This window comes from Ambystoma mexicanum, chromosome 10 (assembly GCF_040938575.1).
Source record: "Ambystoma mexicanum isolate Mex_15411 chromosome 10, UKY_AmexF1_1, whole genome shotgun sequence".
Taxonomy (NCBI): domain Eukaryota; kingdom Metazoa; phylum Chordata; class Amphibia; order Caudata; family Ambystomatidae; genus Ambystoma; species Ambystoma mexicanum.
The window spans coordinates 1,299,056,054-1,299,078,694 of record NC_090932.1 but is presented as its reverse complement, the minus strand read 5'-3'; positions in this window follow the sequence as shown (position 1 = coordinate 1,299,078,694).

Below are 22,641 nucleotides of genomic sequence, written 5' to 3'. Positions count from 1 at the left end.
TTACAAAAGGTGGGTTTGCGCAAGTGCAAGTCTGAATGTCAGGTCATGGGTCAGTAATGTAAGCGTACAAATGTTCTACAGTAGTGGTTTGGTTTGGATCCATATTTTTATGGTTAATAATTGGACATTTCATTGTTCAATTTGTGTCACTCCAGGAGGCAGGGAATTTTTGGTGGTATGGATAAGAGTGTATCTCTGTACGTGTACACGTATGGTGATTAATGTGTGTGTATGATGATGCTGCGAGTGTCTGGTGACACGATTGGGTGTGTCTGGTCACACAATTGGGTACATCTGTTGGTGTGCTGAGTATCTGGTGGTAGAATTGGGTGTATCTGGTGGCACGGTAGGTGTCCAGTCACACAAGTGTTTGTGAGTGGATGTTGCATGCTTGTATGCATTGGAGGTGTGCGTGTGCTCTGCAGGTATTGGGTGCTGTGTTAGGGCACAGTTAACATGGCCTAAGGGCATCATTTTAGTTGCTCAGTAGTTCTATGTCTTCCTGGTGTGTGAGTGTTACCTTATGGTGGGGGAGGTTGCAAGTTTTGGTTCACTTGCAGGATAGTGAATGATGTCCATGAAGACATGCCGTGCGTTTCACTAGAGAGTAGGAGGCAACGCACCTCCGGGGAGTGGTAGTATTGTGTGGGCATAGAGCAGCTGAGGTTTTCATGCCCAGGCTCTGCACATCATGGGTGGTCGCATCCTAGCCCTGATGGGGTGGTGACCTATGGTCCCGTGCTGACTGCGATCCTAAATGCTTGGAGCGTACATTCTGTAGTGTGTGAGGCAGGCATGGTGACAAGAAATTTACGCAGACACAAAAACCTACAAGCTTCAAAACCTTTATTGAAATACTTGAGTCGGGATGAATACCTATCTTGCCCTATCTCTACTTTGGGTATTCCCTCAACTGATGTTTCTAAGGATAGTTGATGTTAGTAAGTCCCAAAAAATGTTTTGTCTGTGTTAAACCCATGCTTGCCCTCACATTTTAAACAAAGGTTGTGTAGAGATTTTATGAAAAGAAAATAGTGTTCCAAAGACAAGGCTGGAGTCAGGTTGCCTTATCTTCTGGTCCCTCTCTCAACTTAGCAATTCCTGAAGGGTACACTATGTCACACTATGACCGACTAGAGGGGAGAGGTGGCGGTGACGCCTTCATTTTTAAAGGACCCTTTCGATCTGGGTAGTACAAAGTCAATGCATTGAAGGCACTGAGTCTCTGCACATTAAAATAGGCATGACTGCCGAAACTACAGTGAACCTTTTATTAATTTACCACCCACCTTCTCTGACGTCTAATTTTCCCACAGTCCTCTCTAACTATGTATTACCTCTGTTAAAGCCCAATACGCGGTTCATTCTCCTTGGAGATTTCAACTACTGGCTTGGACACACAGAGGACCCTTTAGCTGCTGAATTAGAACAGGCTCTTTCCGATTTAGGTTTGTCACAACAAATCTACACCCCTCGACATCAATTGGGTCACACTCTGGATTGAGTCTCAGCTGCCAATGTCACCCTCGAAGACATCCATACCAGTCCATGTCCTTGGTCGGACCATGCCTTTGTCCACTTTTCTATCCAGGTTCCCTTTCCTCTAAAAATCAAAAAAACAAATGCCAGAATTCATTTGGGCTCGTAATTTTAAACACATTACTCGGAACAAAATTAAACCCCTTTTGGACCCAGCAATCAACTTTACGGAGGCAACCTCCATTCAAGTCATGTCTATAACTCTAACTGATAATTTTGATCGTATCTCCTCATGCCTCGCTCCACCGAAATCCCAAATAATTACTGGCATCAAAAGAAGTAAACCTTGGTTCTCAAAGGATTTACAAAAACATAAGTCCTTATCTCTGAAGTTGTTCCATACTTGGAAAGCCAACCCTAATCCAACGTCATTGGCCTCCTATAAATCGGCTGCCAAGACATATAAAACCGCTAAAGTGGAGGCAAAATAAATCATCATAACTTTAAAATCCAAAATGCTAATTCGGGTAATAAGGAACTTGTCAGGATTTTAAAGGAATCAGACTCTATTCCTCAGCCGCAGGGAATAACCCCCCCACTTGATGCTAACTGGTGCCAACAAGTACAAAATGGTATGCACACCAAACTTCTAGGCATTAGAGGTGACATTGTGCAGTTGTCCCATTCTCCCCAGCTCATAGTAACGATAAACCCCACGTCAGAAGTCCATTGATTACCCAATTTAATTTTCACCTGATATTTTCACCAGGATGATTTGAGGATCGTGGTTGAGCAACTCAAGGCAACGAAATGTAAGGGTGACCCTTGCTCTTCCCTGATTATTAAATCCTGCCCCCCAGTTCTCATAAAGGCAATTTGTAAGTTTGTGAATGGCGCACTACTTGAGGGAAGTATTCGTGACAATCTAAAATAAGCATGGGTCACCCCGATTTTGAAGAAACCTGGGTTGGCCGTAGATAATCCACTTAACTACAGACCAATAACCAACACGCCTTTCTTGTTAAAGATCCTGGATCGAGTCCCCTACATGCAAATCGCTCAGCATCTGAACCAGTTTTCTATCTTTAATGACTATCAGTCAGGTTTCAGACATGGCTTCGGCACTGGGACCTCTTTGTTGGACCTGAAGTCCAGACTTTTAGGACACATGGACAAAGGTCTACTCTTCCTACTAGTCTCATTGGACCTGTCTGCAGACTTCGACTTGGTCGACCACTCCATCATGGTGTCCAGAATGGTGGAGGTTTTTTAACTTCTTCCCTTCTGCAGCTTCCTGGATCAAATCTTTTCTGGCTAACAGACAGAGTAGGGTCTGCCTTGGGGAAGCCAAAGCCACTCCTGTTTCAGTGCTCTTTGGGGTGCCACAGGGAGCCAGTACTTCTCCCTGCCTCTACAACATCTATACAGCCCCTTTTTTCAACATGCCGGAGCAGGAAGGCATTGTCATGATACGAGTCAGTGAGCATAGTCATCATTCAGGCCAGACAGAGAACCTTATATCAGTCAGCAGGTCAAAGGTGGGTGTTAGCCTGGCACATATGGCATTTACACCATTCACAGCATATTCTTCCTTAGACTCTAGTCATTTTTAACAGTAACCTTTATATACTAAACATGGCCGCCGCAAGATGCATTCGCAAATTGCAGCACGTTCTATTCATATTGCAGAGGGAGCTATTTAAGCCCCCCCCCCCCCTCTGCTGGAATGTGCGCTTCGCATCTTCTCCGCTGGCAGCGGGTAACGCTACCAGCGTTTCTCCTCACAGAACCTGTAAAAGGAGAAAATAGTGACATTAGCTTTACAGAAAACTACAAAATACAATAGTTTATAGAAAAGACTTACCTGACCGAAGTAATTCTCTGAAGTGGTTATCTTCAGTCAGACGTTTCACTCACAACCGCAGCATCTTCCGTCAGCAGTTGTCGTTCTTAGCCGCAGCATCTTCAGCAGAAGTTTCACTCACAACCGCAGCATCTTCCATCAGAAAGTTCAATCACAGCCACAGCATCTTCAGTCAGCAGTTTTCGTTTGAAGTCGCAACATCTTCAGTCAGAAGTTTCTTCCGCAGCCACCCGCATCTTCTGAAGGTATTTTCTTCAGCTTTCCGGAAACCTGCAAACAACACAAAAGGTATTTAATTAACAAACAAACTTAACAGTTGATAAAAGAAGATGTTTAATAAGCTTTTACGTACCTGAAGGTTCTTCAAGTTTTTCACCTCAGTTATTTCCGCGCTCTTCCTTGAAGGCTGCAGTTACTCCGTATAGGCGAACTTACATTTTAAAACGTTTTCTTGTCCTGAGTAACTCTGCGGCCATCCGCAGTCATAATTGTTATCCCAAAACCTGCAAAAAGATAGAAAGAGCAAATTATTAGAAAGAGAAATCTCTCGAACGTAGGAAATAATTCGAGCTCTTAAGGATTACAATATTTTCGACAACTTACTTACCCAAAGACTCATTCTTAAAAAATATAGACATTTCAAGGCAAGAAGGAATAGAATAAATCAGCTACCCACGTTACCATTGTTTCTTCATCCCAACGTGCACCTGTAGAAGAGCAGGATGGAGAGCTCCACAATAAATAAACACAGGTGAGAAAGGACGGATTTAAACAGTATACATCTCATGCAGTACAATCTCCGTTAGTAGATGTTATAGCATTTCTATTGTTGTCATTGTTGTTTAACAGAAAGAGAATACTAGTGCCAAGGTACCAGGTCCACAGGCTGGGAAGGCATTACGCTCCTGAGGAGTCCAGGTAAACGTTACAGGCATTATTTTTTCAAACTACGCCAATGACACCCAGTGTGTCATTCCGTTATCTAGTGAGCATTTCCAGGATGAACAGGAGCTCAATAGAATTTGCGTGCTGATCGAAAAATTGGATGATGCCCATTAAATAAAAGCGAAACAGAATTGATGATAGTTGGCCGTTCTAGGTACCTAGCCAAACTGGACCCTGCCTACAAACCATTTATGTTAGGGTCAGTTGAAATTCTTCCCCAAACAAAACTAAAAATCCTGGGTGTGGTTTTAGACCAGACACTTATTTATTTATTTTGTTTTAATGTGATACAGTTTTATATAAAACTTTACACATAAGCAAAATACATATAATTATTTTTCAATTTAAAAATCAATATCCAAAAATTCAAGCTTAATCATAAAATCACATTCTAATTCAGTATAAAGAGATAAAAGAATAAGAATGAGAGTGAATGAAAATGTCAATAGATTAAATGAGTAAAAAGGAGGAAGAGAAATAGCTAATTAAAAATAGTTAATTGAAAAATCAATGGACCATAGCAAACAGACAATTTGGAGGATCATCAATGTAGTATTTTCAGTGCTACCTATCAGATAGCAGACTTGATAGTTAATAGACACAGTGAGTATTGTTATTTCTATTACAATAACAAAAGATGGACTTTAACCATCACTTATTTACAGAGGTTGTTATTGAATGTCATTTATTATCTATTATTATTATTATTATTATTTCTGCACCCAAGTGTTAACTCCAAGTTCATCATTTTGTCAGCGTCATTCCAAACTCTAAAAAGAGATATTTGAAGCTTAACGCTGAGGGTATTTACACACCGGTGCCAGAAATCCTTTCACATAATGTGGTCAGTATTATGGACATGCATCCCGTAGTTCCTAGTATAGCTAGTGGTGAGGATGTGCCTGGCTGTTTCTGGGGCAGTTCGTTGTTTACACAACCTGCAGTATCTATCCACTTCAGGTATGGATCTTTCAGGTCCTAGAGTCGACAGAGTTGGAAGGTGATCGATTCGTAATAATAGAATGAATCGCCTAAGATCTTCCAATGGGCAGAGGTTCAGATATTTTTGTGCTTTTTTATAGGTATGATATGATATGATATGGCATTTATAACGTGCCTATACACAAGTGTTTCAAGGCGCGACGAGGCAAGCGGGGGGGAACAAAGGGGGACAGACAACGATCCTACTAGGCCAGGTGTCATTCAGATCGCGCAAGTGCATGGGAAGGGGGGGGAGGAAAAGTGCGAGGGGGAAGGGAGAGGGAAAAGTGCAGTACATGGGAAAGTGGAATAAATAAGATAAATAACGGCCAGCTAGTGGCAAGTGCAAGGAAGTGCAGGCGTAAGTTCTGGTAGGGGGACTGAAGGGGTACAGAAAACAGTCCCCCGGTGCAGGGGTTGCTAGGAGGGCAGTCCAGGTGGGCAATTAACGTGGCCTGGGCCAGAGATCAGAAAGGGTGGCCAGGTAACCAGTGCAGTTACAGTAGGAAGTTCAGCAGGGGAGAGAAAGCAGAAGCAAAGAAGAAGGTTTTGAGGTGCTTCCGGAACCTGAGATGGTTCTCCTCGAGTTTCAGGGAGGCAGGAAGGCTGTTCCAGAGAGAGGCCCCTGCCGAAGAGAGTGATCTGCCACCAACTTGTTGCTTGGAGAAGCGACTGACCCTGAGGGAGTTGGAGGCGGATTAGCGAAGAGCTCGAGAAGGAAGATATATATAAGGTATATAAAACATGGGACACAAACTGATAGATTTTTAGGCTAGCTAGATGGGCATAGTTCTTCTGCCAATCCCAGAGTTTTAATTGTTTGCACATATGGTGCTTTATGCATTCAGAGTCCTCTTCCCAGTGGGGTGTCCAACACATTGACTCAAAAAAGCTATCATTGCAGTTGTTAACCTAGATTGCGTACCTACCGTCAGAACCTCCTTTAGGGACTTGAGTAGGGCATTGTTAGGGCGGGAGCGGATTTTGAGGTATAATTCTGACCTTTTCCCCAGGACTATCACTTTCATCAACGGTATTCCCAGTTCAAGCCTGAGGATAGCCATGGGGATACATTGCAGTAGGCCCAATAACTTCCCCCAAAATGTCCTTCTATGATCTGGAGCCACTCCAGATTCATAGCAATAATTTCCTCCAGACCATAAGTTATCATAGGTAACAGACACTGCACATATAAGTGTCGAGCAGCCCATATGGAGTAGCCACTCCGATTTTGTGTGAACCTGTAGATCATTGCAGTTAATTGTGCTGCTTTTATTTTACGATGCTGAATGCACTGCTCATGATTGCCCCTGCTTTCAAAATCCACTCCCAGATATTTATAAGAGTGCAAATATCTAATTTCTACTGTTTCCAGCAGCAAACGTGGGCGAGCAACCTTCCCAGCAGTGAATAGTATGAGTTCAGTTTTATTGTGATTTATGACCAATTCATTTAGTTCAGCGTATTTCCAAAGTTGTGTTGCCGATCTTAATAGGCCGCTAAATGTGTGGTCAAAAAGCACAATATCATCTGCATATGCCATAATAACATATTTTAAATTGCCAACCCTAGGTGGACAATTATGAATGCCGGCTATGAATTCTGGGATGTCTGAGACAAAAAGGTTGTAGAGCAGGGGAGCGGTAGTACATCCCTGCTTTACACCGCAATTCTGTCGAATCAGATTAGTCCTAGTCCCCTTGTGATCGAATTTGAGTAGGACAGAGGTGTTAGTGTGGAGGAGTCTCAGATAATATATTAAATCCTCGGGACAATTCATAATGCGTAATTTATGCCATCATTTTTCCCTATTTACAAGATCAAAAGCTGATCTGAAATCAATATATAATGCATATAGTGGGGGGCTGTTCGGTTTCAGGGCATTGTTCCTTAGGAAGTCCATAATAATCAGATTGTGCGACGTGGAGTAGCCCGTTCTGAAGCCACTCTGGAAACAGTCCAGAATCCCGGCGTTACCTGTCCATGCTTGGAGTTATTTTAGTAGGAAAGAGGCAAATAGTTTCCCTGTACAATCAAGCATAGAAAGAAATCGATAATTTCCTGGGTCTGATTTATTTCCCTTTTTATGGACAGGGACTAGTATGGATGATTGCCAGGATGTTGGGATTCTGCCATCTGTTAATACTTTGTCAATTAAGATCCTCATCAGGCAGGCTCAGAATTTAGGGTTGCCTTTCATGACCATATTGGACAACCCATTAGGCCCCGGTGCCCTTGAGGATTTCAACATACTGATTTTAACCAACAGTTCGTCGATGGAGACTATGAACGGTCGAACTGGCCAAGCTCTCTTTGTGGATTCCCCCTTTTGGATGGTCTCTGGCCCATTCCGATCTTCCAGATACTTAGTCCACTCACTTGCACCGATTGGATTAATCAGTGGTTTCTTCCGATTTCCCTGGGCTTCCCCAAGGAGTGCCCATATGTTACGGGTATTTTTGGAGTATAGTGTGTGTACCATTTTCTGCCATTGTTCCAGCTTATTCTTCCTCTTCCATACTTTAATCCATTGTTTATATTTAGTTTTAAGAGCTCTGATATTTCTATGGATCACAATCAAGGAGCAATGTTTTGCCCTTATTTCACGAATTACCCTTCTCAGCTTGCGCTTAGCGGCTCTGATTTCCTTATGGTAAGTCGCATCTTTCATCTGATCCTTTATGCCTATAGGGACACGGGAAGTGGCATATTTGCACACAAACCTAGTGATCCATCCTTCAATTTCTTAGAGTGTCATTGAGTTGAATATCTCTGCGTTGCACTCGTCCCAGTCGCAGGATGCAATTAGAGCCTTACTGATGTTCCTATCTGACCATTGTATCTGGTTAGTTGCGTGGTTCACAAGTTGCTCACCAGCATTGGCAATCCTAGGGAATTGATTGATTGATTAATCCCAGGTTCATAATCAATGGATCATGGTCACTATGGGGGTGAGGGCCCATGTGAGCAATACCATATCAGCAGCTATCTTCTATGTGAAATTGCTTGCTCACTTGAGACCCTTTATCTCGCAAGCCAGCGCGGAATCCATAGCCCGAGCTATTATTGGGGCAAAGATTGACTATTGTAGCAGTCTTCTGGTTGGTCTCTGCAAAGTCGATTCCAATAGAGACTCCAAGTGGTCACGAACAGAGCAGTAAGAGGGGTCGCTGGTTTAACCCGCAGCGACCATGTCTGCGATGCCAGGCGCACCTTACACTGGCTCCCAGTAGAAGCCTGAGTCAAGTTTAGATTATTAACAATTGTTTTTAAATGTAGGCTTGGAACAATGTCCACCTATCTGCAAGACCCTATCATTGAGGTCAGTAACAGGTCCTTCAGATAGAGCAACCAGAACTTCCTGGTGCTTCCGCGATGTAAACTGAAGAAGGTGGAGAATGGTTCTTTCTTCGTGGTCGCACCCAAGCTGTGGAATTCAATACCGCAGACCCTCAGACAACATTCCTCCCTGACGGTTTTCAAGAAAGCTCTTAAGACTTGGTTGTTCTATTGACCTTTCGCTTAGACACTACCTCTGGGCTCTCTCTTACCCACTGGGACTTTGTCCCTTCTGTTTTTCCTATTGTTTGTCCTTTCTGCTCCCTTACATCTCAGGGTCCATGGCCGCGCGATACAACTTAATTAAAGTAAAAGTAAAGTAAAAAGGTATTGCTTTACCAGTTCAAAAGAAGTCATTTCAAAAGGAGTGCCCTTGGCTCTTCGGCTCTTCAAGGCACTGCTCAAAACAAATCAGTTGACAAAGGTTCATAGGATTCTCTTGGGGATCCCTTGCCTAAACTTCTTAAAGGATAGTTCCGGGACTTTTTTTTTATTGTTCCTATGGTTCGGCCATGTGTTTTTAAGCATAAATCGGTAGATCGTAGAAAACTTTCCTATGGACCTTACCCGACTTTTCGTCCATTAACGCACTCGAAATCAGCCGCCATTTTCTGATAATCCTATCATTTCCCCCCATCGCCCTGGCTCACCTGCTTTTGCGGCACTAAATCAAATCCCCCGCCCCTGAGCCTGACATCAGCAGACGCGTACCGCCCATTTCCCAACGCCAAAGCACGTTTCGTGTCAACAATCGCTGCGCCTCAGCTAATGAAGTGTCGCCATGGAAATGGCAGGACGCCTCTTTCCTCAATAAGTATAAACACACCGTTTCACAACACACAGCAGCAGATTTTCGATTCCATTCCTCTCTCTGTGTTACTTTGAGTATTCTGTGACTCGTTTCTGTGCTCTGGTCAGCTACCTTCGCCGCTTCTAGGCCTTGTGAACACCTGTACCATCTCTGTAAATTATTTTACTTTCTTTACCACACAATGGCTACAATAATGCCGTATATGTACGAGCCCGAGTACACCGAGGAGGAACTACTGGAAAGGCAAGCACGCGGAAACGATGGGGATTCGGACGGCAGTTGGGAGGACCAGTCAACGGATGAAGAGCCTGGACCATGTCGCATGGACGGCGTCTCCACCTGGTGCACGTGCAATCGGTGCGAGCTAATGCCAACTGAGGAGGAGAACTGCTGCTGCCGTGAAAATTCCGGGTGCTTGGCCTACATTTCGGAAGGCGAGCCAAGTCCGCAATGCATCACCGAGCTGCCAGAGTTCAGGGAAGCCTGCCTCTCACGGACCGTGTTGAGGATGATGATGGTGCTTATGCACGAACTTCGCGGCACTGTTCGTCCGCGTAATCCGAGTAACGAGTAAGTATACTCTGGTTGTGATGTCAGTGATGCCACTACTATGTCATGGTCGTCTCCCACATATAAAATTACATCTACATATCATTCGAATGCATGTAAATTGGTTCCATATTGTGCATTTTCTAGATAGAATTTTTTTCAAAGCAGAATGACATTTTTTACCTGAATCGACAGTGATAAGAAAGTTTTGTCATTTTAATACAGTTTGCATCTTTCATTTTCACATACAGGCTGGTGGCCTATCGTTGCTTCACTTGGTGGCTTCACGGGAGGCTCGGACACCGCGTTCGGAGAGTAATACCTGCCTGTGCGGTACTTGCCATTAGACAACATTTCCCCAGCGACAGTGGACAATACCGCGGATTTTCCCTGGATGTGCTGCAACCGGAACTTTACAATGTGTAATGTTTATTATTTATGTTCAATTGAAATTAAGATCTAAAATAAAACCCAACATATATTTTAACAATGGTTGTTTTGATTTTTTAAATGAATCTAGTGTGTCTCCATTGAATAGTCTTCCTGTGCCTTGTCTTGTCACACCACATGTCTCCGGCCAGCATCCTCCCTCACCCTGGCCGCCCACCTTCAATCCACATAACCGTTGAACCCATATGCAGCAGACATACATATGTTATTTTGCGGGTTGGCATCAAGCCTCCCGGCCTTGCCTCCTCCCCCAAAAATACTTACCACACCACTTTGTTCAAGCGTTGGCAATAAAAGGAAGGCCGTTGGATTTTATTGATACAAAACATGGTTATAGGTAAATAATCAATATGGTTGATCATAATAAATCATCCTTTTGGGCACCGGGTACAGAGATGACCCCCTCTGGCCCGTGCCGCCTTGCTACCACAGGCCAGCCTGCTGCTGACTAACTGCCTAGGCATCCAGGGTCTCCAGGGTGAACTGCACCCATATATTCTCCTGGGAGGCTGAGGTATTTATAAACTCACCCCCCTGCCTTCCATGTACTAGATCCTTCAGCCTGCCTCTTACATGCAGTTAGATGGCCTCTCCTTGGTGAGGCCCTGCGGCAAACGAGTCTTGTCTGCACGACCAGCGCCCTAATCCACACCCCCCCCCGCCCTATCAAAGGCAGTTCGCACCGGGGTACTTGTGCTGCCAAGTGGAGCTGTCAGGGAGCGATAAAGGCCAAGAGGTGCCAAAGACCATGTACACTTCAAAGTGGTCTATAGAGCATGGTTTGTTGTTCCCATGTCTACCTCCAGACCCCGTGTCTCCTGCCAAGCATCCCCCCTCACGCTGGACGGCCCCCTGCAATCCACATAAGTGTGTCTCCATTCACGAGTCTTCCTGTGTCTTGTCTGCACGACCACCGCCCCAATCCACCCCCCGCCCTATCAAAGGCAGTTCGCCAGTTCGCACCGGGGTACTTGTGCTGCCAAGTGGAGCTGTCAGGGAGCGATAAAGGCCAAGAGGTGCCAAAGACCATGTACACTTCAAAGTGGTCTATAGAGCATGGTGTGTTGTTCCCATGTCTACCTCCAGACCCCGTGTCTCCTGCCAAGCATCCCCCTTCACGCTGGACGGCCCCCTGCAATCCACATAAGTGTGTCTCCATTCACGAGTCTTCCTGTGTCTTGTCTGCACGACCACCGCCCCAATCCACCCCCCGCCCTATCAAAGGCAGTTCGCCAGTTCGCACCGGGGTACTTGTGCTGCCAAGTGGAGCTGTCAGGGAGCGATAAAGGCCAAGAGGTGCCAAAGACCATGTACACTTCAAAGTGGTCTATAGAGCATGGTTTGTTGTTCCCATGTCTACCTCCAGACCCCGTGTCTCCTGCCAAGCATCCCCCCTCACGCTGGGCGGCCCCCTGCAAACCGCATAATGCCACGACATATACACTTCATTCACAAACACACCCCTGTTTCGAATTCTTTATAACCCACTTCATATTTCTAATGAGCACTTCTTTGCGCTTTGCTAGTCAACCCGTGAAGGTGCTGGTTATCTGCTCTTCGTCTCTGTGAACTTCCGTGAACACTTCGAGGAAACTCCTCAGTTTGCAACCTGTGAACTGCTCCCTGTTCTACGACAAGAAACTACTCTGATCCCTGCATCTAACTGTTTGTTCGTCAAGGTAAGGCCATGTACCATAATCATTTTGCGTCCAATTTCTTTTCGTTCAAGACAGTACATGCAAGGAACTAGTCACATGTTCTGAGTTTACATTGGTATTCATAGAGAATTGTTGATCTTTACTTTTCAGAACTTTCCACAATGCCTGCCTGTTCCATTGGCGGTTGCCCTTCGAAGACCCATAATAAATCTGAAGGTACTATAATGCATGTTTTCCCTAAGACAATAGATCAGATAAGAGAATGGGTCCGATATTGCGGATATCCACCGTCTGAGCTTGAAAGTAGAGTCCTAGAAGTCTTTGCGGACAAGAGGGGTGATCGATACCGCATCTGCAGCAGGCACTTTAGCTCAGACATGTACTCCACATCATTGCTAATAAAGAAGAACACACCGCGAGCGAGGCGAAAATTGCTCTCAACCGCTATTCCCACTCTATTCGTCCACATCCCTCCACTGGTGAGTCAAGTTTACGTATTTATCTCTCGGCCTTGCGGTAGTGTGTAGCATTAGCTAACAATAATTTCCCCATTTATGTATCCACTCAATATGAAGGCGGAAGATTCTCCATCCGTGTCGTTATTGCAGTCATCGGCCACTTCGAGCGCCTATCGGGTAATCTTACTTGGCTATTCTGCCACTGACTTGTTTTAGGCATGTAAATCAATAGTTTTAATTTATCGTGTAATTATTTTACCTAATGGTACACCCTTGTACTCATCCTCTAGTCTTTGTTTTCAGTTATAATTATTGTTATCCAAAATAATGCAAGTACTGTCTTTCAGGGAGATGCTGAGGAGTCCAACGTATTGACGACTACCGTTGATGTCACTCAGATGCTCGAGGTACGTTTCCGGACAGTTCCATCGATGGAGATCATCAGATCTTGCATTCTTGTAGCGTGATTGTTACACACAATGTTTCTTTCGTTTTTAGCCATTGATATGTCCTTCTGTCGTCGCCCGCCTATGTGTCTTCTTTTTTCAATATTGTGTTCATTACTAATGAAAGTCCTATGTTTCAGGGAGTCGATGGAGCATTAGTCCAAGAAGAAGGGGGAGCATGCAGTTATGGGTCGGCGCAACAGCTTGCAGAAGTGTGCACCGCAGTTACATCGTCCCTTGATGTTCTTATGCATTTCGAGGTATGGATACTGACAGTTCGATCAAGCGAAATCATATGACGTGATTACATCCGCTATACTAACTTCTTTATTAACGCAAGTACTATGTTTCAGGGAGATGACGGACCTTCTTCTACAAGAACATCACCCCTAGTAGTTGATGCAGATCTCTGGGTGGTGACACTTCCAACGATCGAGCAAATCGAATCATATTTACATATCCATTATTTATTTTAGACAACTGAACATTTGTGCAGGTCTATTTAGATGAGCCGTTGACGCCTGCACAAAGTTTCTGTTCTTTTTATCAAAATAGAAAACAATACTAATGCAATTACTGTGTTTCAGGGAGTCACTGAAGCATCATCTTCAATAATATCATCAATGGAAGTCTATGAGGAGCCCGAGGTATGTATCTTGACAGTTCCATCCAACTAGATCAACTATGCGTGAATAATTGTCGTTTGAATGTTCTACACAAAGCGTTCATTTGTGTTTTGCTATTGAGATGTACGTGGGTATTGGTCCCCAAGTACATTTTGTGTTTTCGATATTATTATACATACTAATGAAAGTTCTATGTTTCAGGGAGTCGATGGAGCGTCAGTGCGTGATGGATGTGCTTATCATGAAAATATAGTCGTTGCAGCGCAAGAGGAAGTGGAGACATGCACACACGAGTCGGAGCAACAGCGTCCTGATGTTGAAGTTCGAGGCAAGAAAGTTTCAAAGAAAAGAAAGCAAAAGAAGGTTAGTGTCCTGGTCACTATATTATGTTGTTTTTCACTGTTAATAGTTCAATACTGTAAGTTGTGTTTAAACTGAACATCCCTTTTCCAATCTGTCCTCTAGTTGCGAGTGGGTGTACGAACTAGATCTACACAGACAGTGAAGCGAACGAGAGATGTTGCTTGTCAAACCTTTTGGCAGGGACTTGAGACTGGAGATGCATCGTGCCAATGGAAAGAATATGAAGTGATTGACAACGGAGCTATACCACCACCAGCCATTGATAGTGAATGTCCTCCTGGTAGTTCGGATGCAGTCGGAGATCAATTCACAGAATCCACACCCGCAAAAACTAAGACCGCGAGAAAGTTGAAGAAATTGTCTTATTCACCCATCGCCGGAGAAGGAACAGATGTTGCAATGGAAGAGAATGAAGTGGACTACAATGAAACACCATCAATATCACTGAACATAGCGGAAGACGATATCAGAGATTCTACCTTTCATGTGAGTGACATGTCCTCAACGTTACAGGCCGAACCAGCTGGGATGCAGAGTGACAGTATAAGGAAAGAAGCCAAATTCATTGTATTCGATAGTTGTTTGATTGATATTATTATTCGGTTGAAATGTGGACATTCGGTAGGTGGGGAAGTATGCGGGGAGCCATTGATTAATGTGACTCGTGCAATTCGAGGCACTAACCTTAAAATACATGCCACATGTACAAAATATCATCCTTTCTCATGGTCTGCACAACCCATGCTGGGACAACTGCCAGCAGGCAATCTACTTTGTGCAGCGGCTGCACTTTTTAGTGGTTCAAGTTTTAAAAAATTAGAGTCTTTCTTTCAGTTTGTGGGAATCCATTTCATTGCGAAAACTCAGTTCTACAAATACCAAACCGATTATCTATTTCCAGCCATTAGCGAAGCTTGGAGAATGGAAAAAATGTCTATTGATAGTACATTCGCGGGCAAACGGTTCAGGCTAGCCGGTGATGGACAGTGCGACAGCCCAGGATTTTCAGCCAAGTACTGCACCTACCACTTTCAGGACATGGAAAGTAAGAAAATTGTGAGTTCGGTGGTCGTGCAGGTGTCACAAAGTACATCCTCAGTGGCCATGGAGAAAGTTGGCTTTGTAGCATCATTGCAAGAACTACAATCGCGGGGAATGGTGATCGACCTGATAGCCACGGACAGACACGTTTCAATTGCCAAGACAATGAGAGAAGAGTACAAAAATATAAATCACCAATTTGACGTTTGGCATCTTGCAAAAACAATCAATAAAAAAAATGTCTGCTGCAGGTAAAAAAAAAGAAATGCAAAAAAGAAATGCAAGGTATTTCACAGTGGTCCAAGTCAATCAGCAACCATCTTTGGTGGAGCTCAAAAACATGTGGAGGGTCGTTGGAAATTCTACTGGAAAAATGGCGGTCAGTAATGTTACACTGTACCAACGTTCACCGTTGGAACACAAACCAACATTTCCACAATTGTGAACATGGCCATTTGTCCACAGAGGAGGCACGGAAGAAGAAGTGGTTGATTCCTTCATCACCCACTCACAAAGCCATTGAAAAGATTGTATTTGATAAAACTATAACAAGAGATTTGAGGGGACTCACGGAATTCTGCCACACAATATGTGCCTAAAGTACAGGCCAAAACGATTGCATTTTGGCATGGAGGGCATGATAAATCGGACTCTTCTAGCGGTCTTGGCACATAACCATAATGTTGGCCGTCAACAAAGTAGGACGACCGGAACTTTAGGGACGCTTCGCTACAATAAGGCCTTCACTAAAAGAAGTAAACAATGGGTGATCAAACCAGTGTTTGAGGATATGCAATATGAGTTTATTGAGAGACTTATTGTTGACGTCCTAGATAGGCACATAAATGGAGTTGTGAACGAACCTGTGCAGGGGACAACTGCATTGCCACCCAACATTGCCTCTGTTCCATGTCCACCTAAAGAAGAGCTCATTGAGAAATACACATCACGGTTTAAATGATTGTAATTTGATTGTCTGTTCTCTCGAGTCTCCTCATGTCGCAGGCCCATTGAATATGTGTATCTATGTAATGTGTAAATAAAAGTGATTGCTCAGTGTACATGCAATGTGTCTATCCAACCAAACAGTAATATAAATCATTTTTCAAAAAATAAAGAATGTCTCCGTATTTATGGTTCTCTAGGGCTGCAAAGCACGCAGACAAAATGCAAAGATGGAGTGTAAATTTCAAGTCCTGTGAGATGGCCTTACACTGAATGTAGCTAACTAGGAATGTGTGCTCGTTCAAAGTGAAGGTCAGCTGCTTTGATTTTTTGCTCGGGTGCCGGAATGGCCCACAACTCAGTATAAGGTTCTATTGTTATTTGACCTTGACAGGCCGGGACCATCCCGAAAGACTTCTTTTTGGGGGTGTGGGGCAATAACGTAAGAAACGATAATGAATATAATTTCAGAAACGAAAGCCATTTCATGTTCGTTCATTAGAAGAAATAACGTCGGCATAGAAGGAGTGGTATTTCGGGGCTGCCCTACGCACAGACACAATGGAAAATGCAAATATAATGTAAGTAATTCTTTAGATGAGTTTATACCGCAATTTAATTACTATACAGTAGCTTTAAAGACGGGTTAAGTTGTACTTGTTCGTTCTATGTGGCATATTGTTTTGTACCGCGCACTATCTTGAGGAGAACCATCTCCTTTCAGGAAAGCACCTCAAAACCTTCCTCTTTGCTTCTGCTTTCTCTCTCCCTCTCCCCTGCTACAACTGGTCCACTGTCTGCGACCTCGGTCCTGGGCCCTTCCACTCTCCACCTGCACTGCCTCCCTGTCAACCCCTGCACTGGGGGACTGTCTCAGTATCCTACAGCCCCCCCTTGACGTATAATACCCAGTTGCACTGTCCTAGCTATGAAATAATTTCCCGACCTAATATATAAAATGAATAATTTTAATAAAGATCTGATGGTGAGACTAATTTCATTTTTTATGTTTGTCAAACAGGTACATCATCCATTATTGTCTGTGTCACGAGTACCAGACACCGGCGGATGGGTTTTTCAACCGCCAGTTGCTTCTCCGCGTGAACAACGTTACCACCCTGACCATTTTATGGGACGATCGCCAAGTACAAGTATGCCCTTACGCGGTACTAACGGCTAGATGCAACATACAGACCGTTGTGGTGCCCTAGTGCCTCGTTGTTGGAACAGCCATGTGATTATCAGTGCGACCGAAGAGCTTATTTTATCGTAAACCAACACCCTGTGTACTGCACACGAACATCGCTTGCCTCAAGACGAACTATTTTGGATCGAGAGCAAAGAAAAATGCAAATCGCTGAATATTCTCAAAACATTTGATGTCAAATAAATGTACTTTGCCAAATGTACAATCTTGACGTTTGCTTTTAAACCACAGTTTCATATTCCGAATTGTGGCGCTGTATTGTGAGATGATCTAAGACCCTGTGTACAGTAAAGGAACATCGTGTGCCTCAAAAACAAACTTTTTGGAACGTGAGCAAATAAAAATGCAAATCGCTGAATATTCTCAAAACATTTGATATCAAATAAATGTACTTTACCAAATTTACAATCTTGCGGTTTAATTTAAAAATACAGTTTCATATTCCCAATTGTGGCGCGCTGTGTTGTGTGAGCTCATCTGTGTTGATTTCCTGGTTCTGTGTGGAGTCGCGTAGAAGACGCCTGGGCGCGTTTGCCTACGCAGCTCAGTCACGTCACGGATAGAGGCGGGGAATATGAATGTTTTGATCAAGTCTGTTTCAGGGGCGGGGGATTTGATTTAGTGCCGCAAAAGCAGGTGAGCCAGGGCGATGGGGGGAAATGATAGGATTATCAGAAAATGGCGGCTGATTTCGAGTGCGTTAATGGACGAAAAGTCGGGTAAGGTCCATAGGAAAGTTTTCTACGATCTACCGATTTATGCTTAAAAACACATGGCCGAACCATAGGAACAATAAAAAAAAAGTCCCGGAACTATCCTTTAAATATTACAAGTCCTTTAGGCCTCTCAGGGTTCCCTTGCCCAAGCTTAAGCTGCTCTGATTTCACAGTTTCACAAAGGTTCAGCTTTTCAGGATTCACTCTTACAAGATACAGCTTTCTTCCTTCAGTTTAAACAGTCTTTCTAAATACTTTTGGGATTTTGCTCCCTCTTCATTTTCTGTGTAGCTCCTCCTTTTTCACCTTCTTTCAAGTGGTGCTGTTTGTATCTTCCTTTAAACGCTGGGTCAATATCAGAGACTTTCTTTCGAGAACGCACAGCTTTACTTTCCCCTATGCGTGACCACTATGATACTTCAGGCCCTTCTCTTTCCTTCCGTTGGTGCCGCTCGTACTTTTCAGTTTCTCTCCTTTTCTTTCATGCTGCTTTCACGCTTTTAAATTTCCCTTTTAGCCTTGCAGGCACACCAGGTTTCTTGGCATTCAGAAACTCATCGGTTGACATGATGAGGTCGGGAAGGCTCGCCCGCTTCTGCGCTGAGGTCAGGGTCTCACCACCTGGCCCTCAGATACCCTTTGAACCTGGACTCCTAGGGGAACAAGCATCTGCCTGGCCATGGCCCACAGGACTGCATAAGCCCATGTCCGGCTCCTTGGAGACATGGCTCCCTTGCAATTCTACAACCCTTACAGCACACTGGGTCAGCGTCTCAGCGTCTCGCTCTCCTCCGGACTCCTTGGGGTCTTCCAGCTGCAGCTTCCTGGCCTCCAGCTTCCACGGCTTGCTCCGTCCTCCTTAGCAAAGCTGGTTTAAAAGCAACAAGGGGTCTTCTGCTGGACACGCCTCCCTGTTGCTCTCCTAGCTGCTGTCTAACTCTTTGTTGTTTGCTCCACCTTTTATACACCTGGGCCCTTTCAAAGGGTTCAGGTGTGAATACTTGGACTTCTTTGCCTGATTCCAATAACACCAATTATCGGGAGATGACTGACCTGCAGTTCTGTAGTGTTCAGGACCCCTCTTCTTCATCCCAGTACTAAAGTGGTGTGTTCTATGTGTAATCTGCATTACTCTTAGCATCATCTTCCTCTTCACCATATTTTGTAGGATCTCAGGGGAGATAGCAAGCTATGACCCTTTCTCTGTCATCTGAGAGGCTTCGCTAAGAGGGACAAATGGGAGAATGCCCTCAGAATTCTCACAAGTGTCTGTTCTAGTGTGTGTGGTGATTTGTACCCACTTGTTTGAAGGTGTGTGTTTGTGCGGAGTCCGTGTTATTCAGCCGAGTGTAAGGTAGGATATGTAGTGACTGTTTGACGGATTGTCACCTGCATGGGCAGGATAGCCAAGGCTTTTTTTATTTTTATTCACAGAAAATGATGTGGGTAATTCTGTTGCTGAATGAGAGGTCTGCTAATTAAACCCCTTTTCAGATCAGCTCCATACCAATGTTTGGTGCGCACAGGTGCCTTTGCTGAGACAGCCAAGAGGTGCCCTCAGCCCCAGTTCTATAGTGGCACAGAGCAGGTTCAAAAGTCACATGTCCATCCCTGAGAGCTGCTGGGACACAAGGTTCCTGCAGGCAGAGGTGGCATTTGAATTCTCTGTACCTCAGATCTAAATCTCACGCATGCGCGTTGGTGCGGGCGTGGTCGGCGGCGTGGCGATCCTCACTCCAGCAGGCTTGTGCTGAGCGTGGCCGGCTGGGAATTGTAGTATCCGGGCTGTTCTCCATCCCTGAGCCACGGTCTTACAAAAAGGGTGGAGAACAGGCCTGGAATACTTGGTGGAATGCTTTCTGGCTCCCCTTCTCCCACCAGAACCCATCACAAGGACATTTACCCCATGCCTGCTCCAGCCCTGACATAAATTGTAAATATTGTCTGGAGGCATGCCAATCTTTAAATATGGCCATGCCTACTAGTGCTAAGGTGTACCTTGCTTCCTTAAACTACACGATCGGGCTCTAACGCCTTTTTCTACACATTTTAAACATTAGAGTACGACCCAGACGACTGAGAAGTCACAGCATCTTGTGTTCTGCCGGATCCTCCGGGTTGAGATTGTTGCCATTCTACCTTCACGGTGACTACTTTCCTTACCATAAGGGTAAGCACAAAAACCTTTTGAGACTAATATTCTTTTATAAAGATACAGCCCGCCTCATATCTCTCAACATGAATAATCATTGATTAATAGCCCTCCATTTATGAATGAACCACTCTTTCTCTTGTCAACTACCGACAATGACAATTATATCTCCTACTTGAATGCCTCTATTACACCGCCATTTGGCGGTCAGACCCTTGAATGCCTTTTTTTAAAAAAATATATAGAATATCTACTACTTGAAACTTTGAATTTGGTATATTGATTGTTGGACACACCTGATTGTCTAGGATAGAATAGACCAAACAACTTTATAGTTGAATAACTGAGTGAATATGTTTACTTTAATGATATTTACCTAAACCAGCAGTACATTGGGTTCTTTCCTGATGAGAATGCATGTGAATACAATATATTGAATTATGATTGACTTTGAATATATATTATCATATAGATAAATACATGTTTTGTTGAAATTTCCCTTTAGATGTGATACATTTTGTTCAATATGCCCCTGAAGAAGAGATGAACTTCTCGAAACGCGTTGGGCCAACTATGAATTATTGAAAATTAAAGAAACTGGAAATACCTACAATTTATGTGTGGAGGTTCTTCATCGAATACTAAAATAATGTTTTTTTGTGCTTTAAACTAAATAATAAGTATTGCAAAGTATGTACACACATATTTGGTGTATCTAAGTCATATTAATAATTGGGCTCTATTTGAGCTAGTGAAAGTGTGCAGGGGACGGGAGTTCCTCTATTAGGAACTTACTTTGTTTTCGTATATTTTTCAACCCATATGCCAGGGTTGACTGTTATCTCCCCTGCACCTTAAATTGTCCTAAAAGCACTATTGTGCTATTTAACATTTATCCAAATACACAAACATCATCAATAGGAGTGCATGGTGAACACAATTGTGGTTTTCCTCCAGAGTGAGCTCATGTAACTGTCACAAAACATTCTGTAAATATAGGAGCAATGAGTCGACGAATTGCTCAAGACCAGCATCTCATTTACAAGCCCAAAGGTCTTGTTGGCTAGTCATTTGTTTAAGAAGTCTCTGACTCCATATGACACTTGTCTTTGAGTGTCCCCCTGCTGTAAGCGCAACTGTCTCAGCTGCATCTGATTGAGTTCCTAGTCTTGTCCTAATAGTTCCAATATTCTTTCCTTACGCTCATCATGGGGTATTCTCCCATCATGCGTTAAGGGCCTGAAAAACTTGTTGAGTTTCCCCCATCAACATTGGTGAGATGATGTATCTGGTCCATTGCTCTTGATGCCACCTAGCCGTTTTAACACCACTCTCAAAGTTGATAAGGCGGCTAGATCCTCCCCAGTGTTGGGCTTCTGTAAAATCATCAGAGGTAACGCTGGTTGTTTTCGTCTCTGCCATCACACTTTGCCCAAGCTAGTAGAATCTTTCCACTGTTGAAAGCACTGCCTCCAGGAATGCCTGGCAATTGGCGCCACTGGCGTGTCTATTTACAGGCTTCTTGGTTTTGGTCCAGTAATCTTTGTTTCGACCCCTCCATCGGGATGAATTTTCCACAGAATAGGGTGATCTGGACTGGTTGGGTACCCGTTTCTGTCTTCTCCAAGTCCCCTTTAGTTTCTCTGACAATAGATCCAAATTTAAGGGGCATAATTCAATGTCTGCTCCCCAGACCGCTCTATCCTATCATTTGGAGTGGCCGGTGACTCAACAATGGGTGGTGTCTCTTAACTGATCTGTGCTCCCTCAGCGTCGACCGACCTCGGTATCGAGGTCTAGTGAATCCCACTTCTGACACTACAAGTCATAGATGGCACGCAAATCACTCATTGTCTCAAAAGTGGGTCACATGTTTTTATTGAAATTTGTTTTTGTGGGCCTTTGTGATTTCTTCCTTAACCCACGTGTCATTACCCTGTTAGTTCTGCTGAACAGTAACCCCTACTATCCAATAGCTACCGGTGTCTCCCTAAATGTTGGCTATCTACTCTCCCTCAGGGACTTCCTAACTGTCCCTGCTATTACCTGTTGTTAGTGTCCTGATAGGAATTTGGGCTAGTGCCTTGCACTTACTCAGTTGGACTAAGGCTAGTTTATACATACCCACCTCTCCCCTTCTACATGCCCACCTCTCCCCTTCTACTCTTACTGTCTCATCTTCCTTCTTACTCCACCCACCACTCTTCTGTCTTTCCAGTGTTTCACTCCTCCTAGCTCTTGCCTCCACCCTTTGATGTTACCTCTCCTCCCCATCACCACTCGTCCTCCACATCACTACTCCTCTCTACATTATTCCTGCCCTCCTACCACTATGCTCCTCTTCCCACTACTACTCTCCTTCTCCTACTACTCTCCTACCACAATTACTCTCCTACAACTACAACTCTCCTCCCATTACTCTCCTTCTACACTATTACTCCTCCTCCCACACTACTACTCCACCCACACTACATCTTGTCCTCCTCCCATACTGCTGCCCCTCCACACCCCTACTCGGTCATCCTCCTTTCATCCTTCACCAATCTTTTCACGCTCACACCTTACACACCTATCTCACACACACACACGCACACACTCGCACTGTGAAACC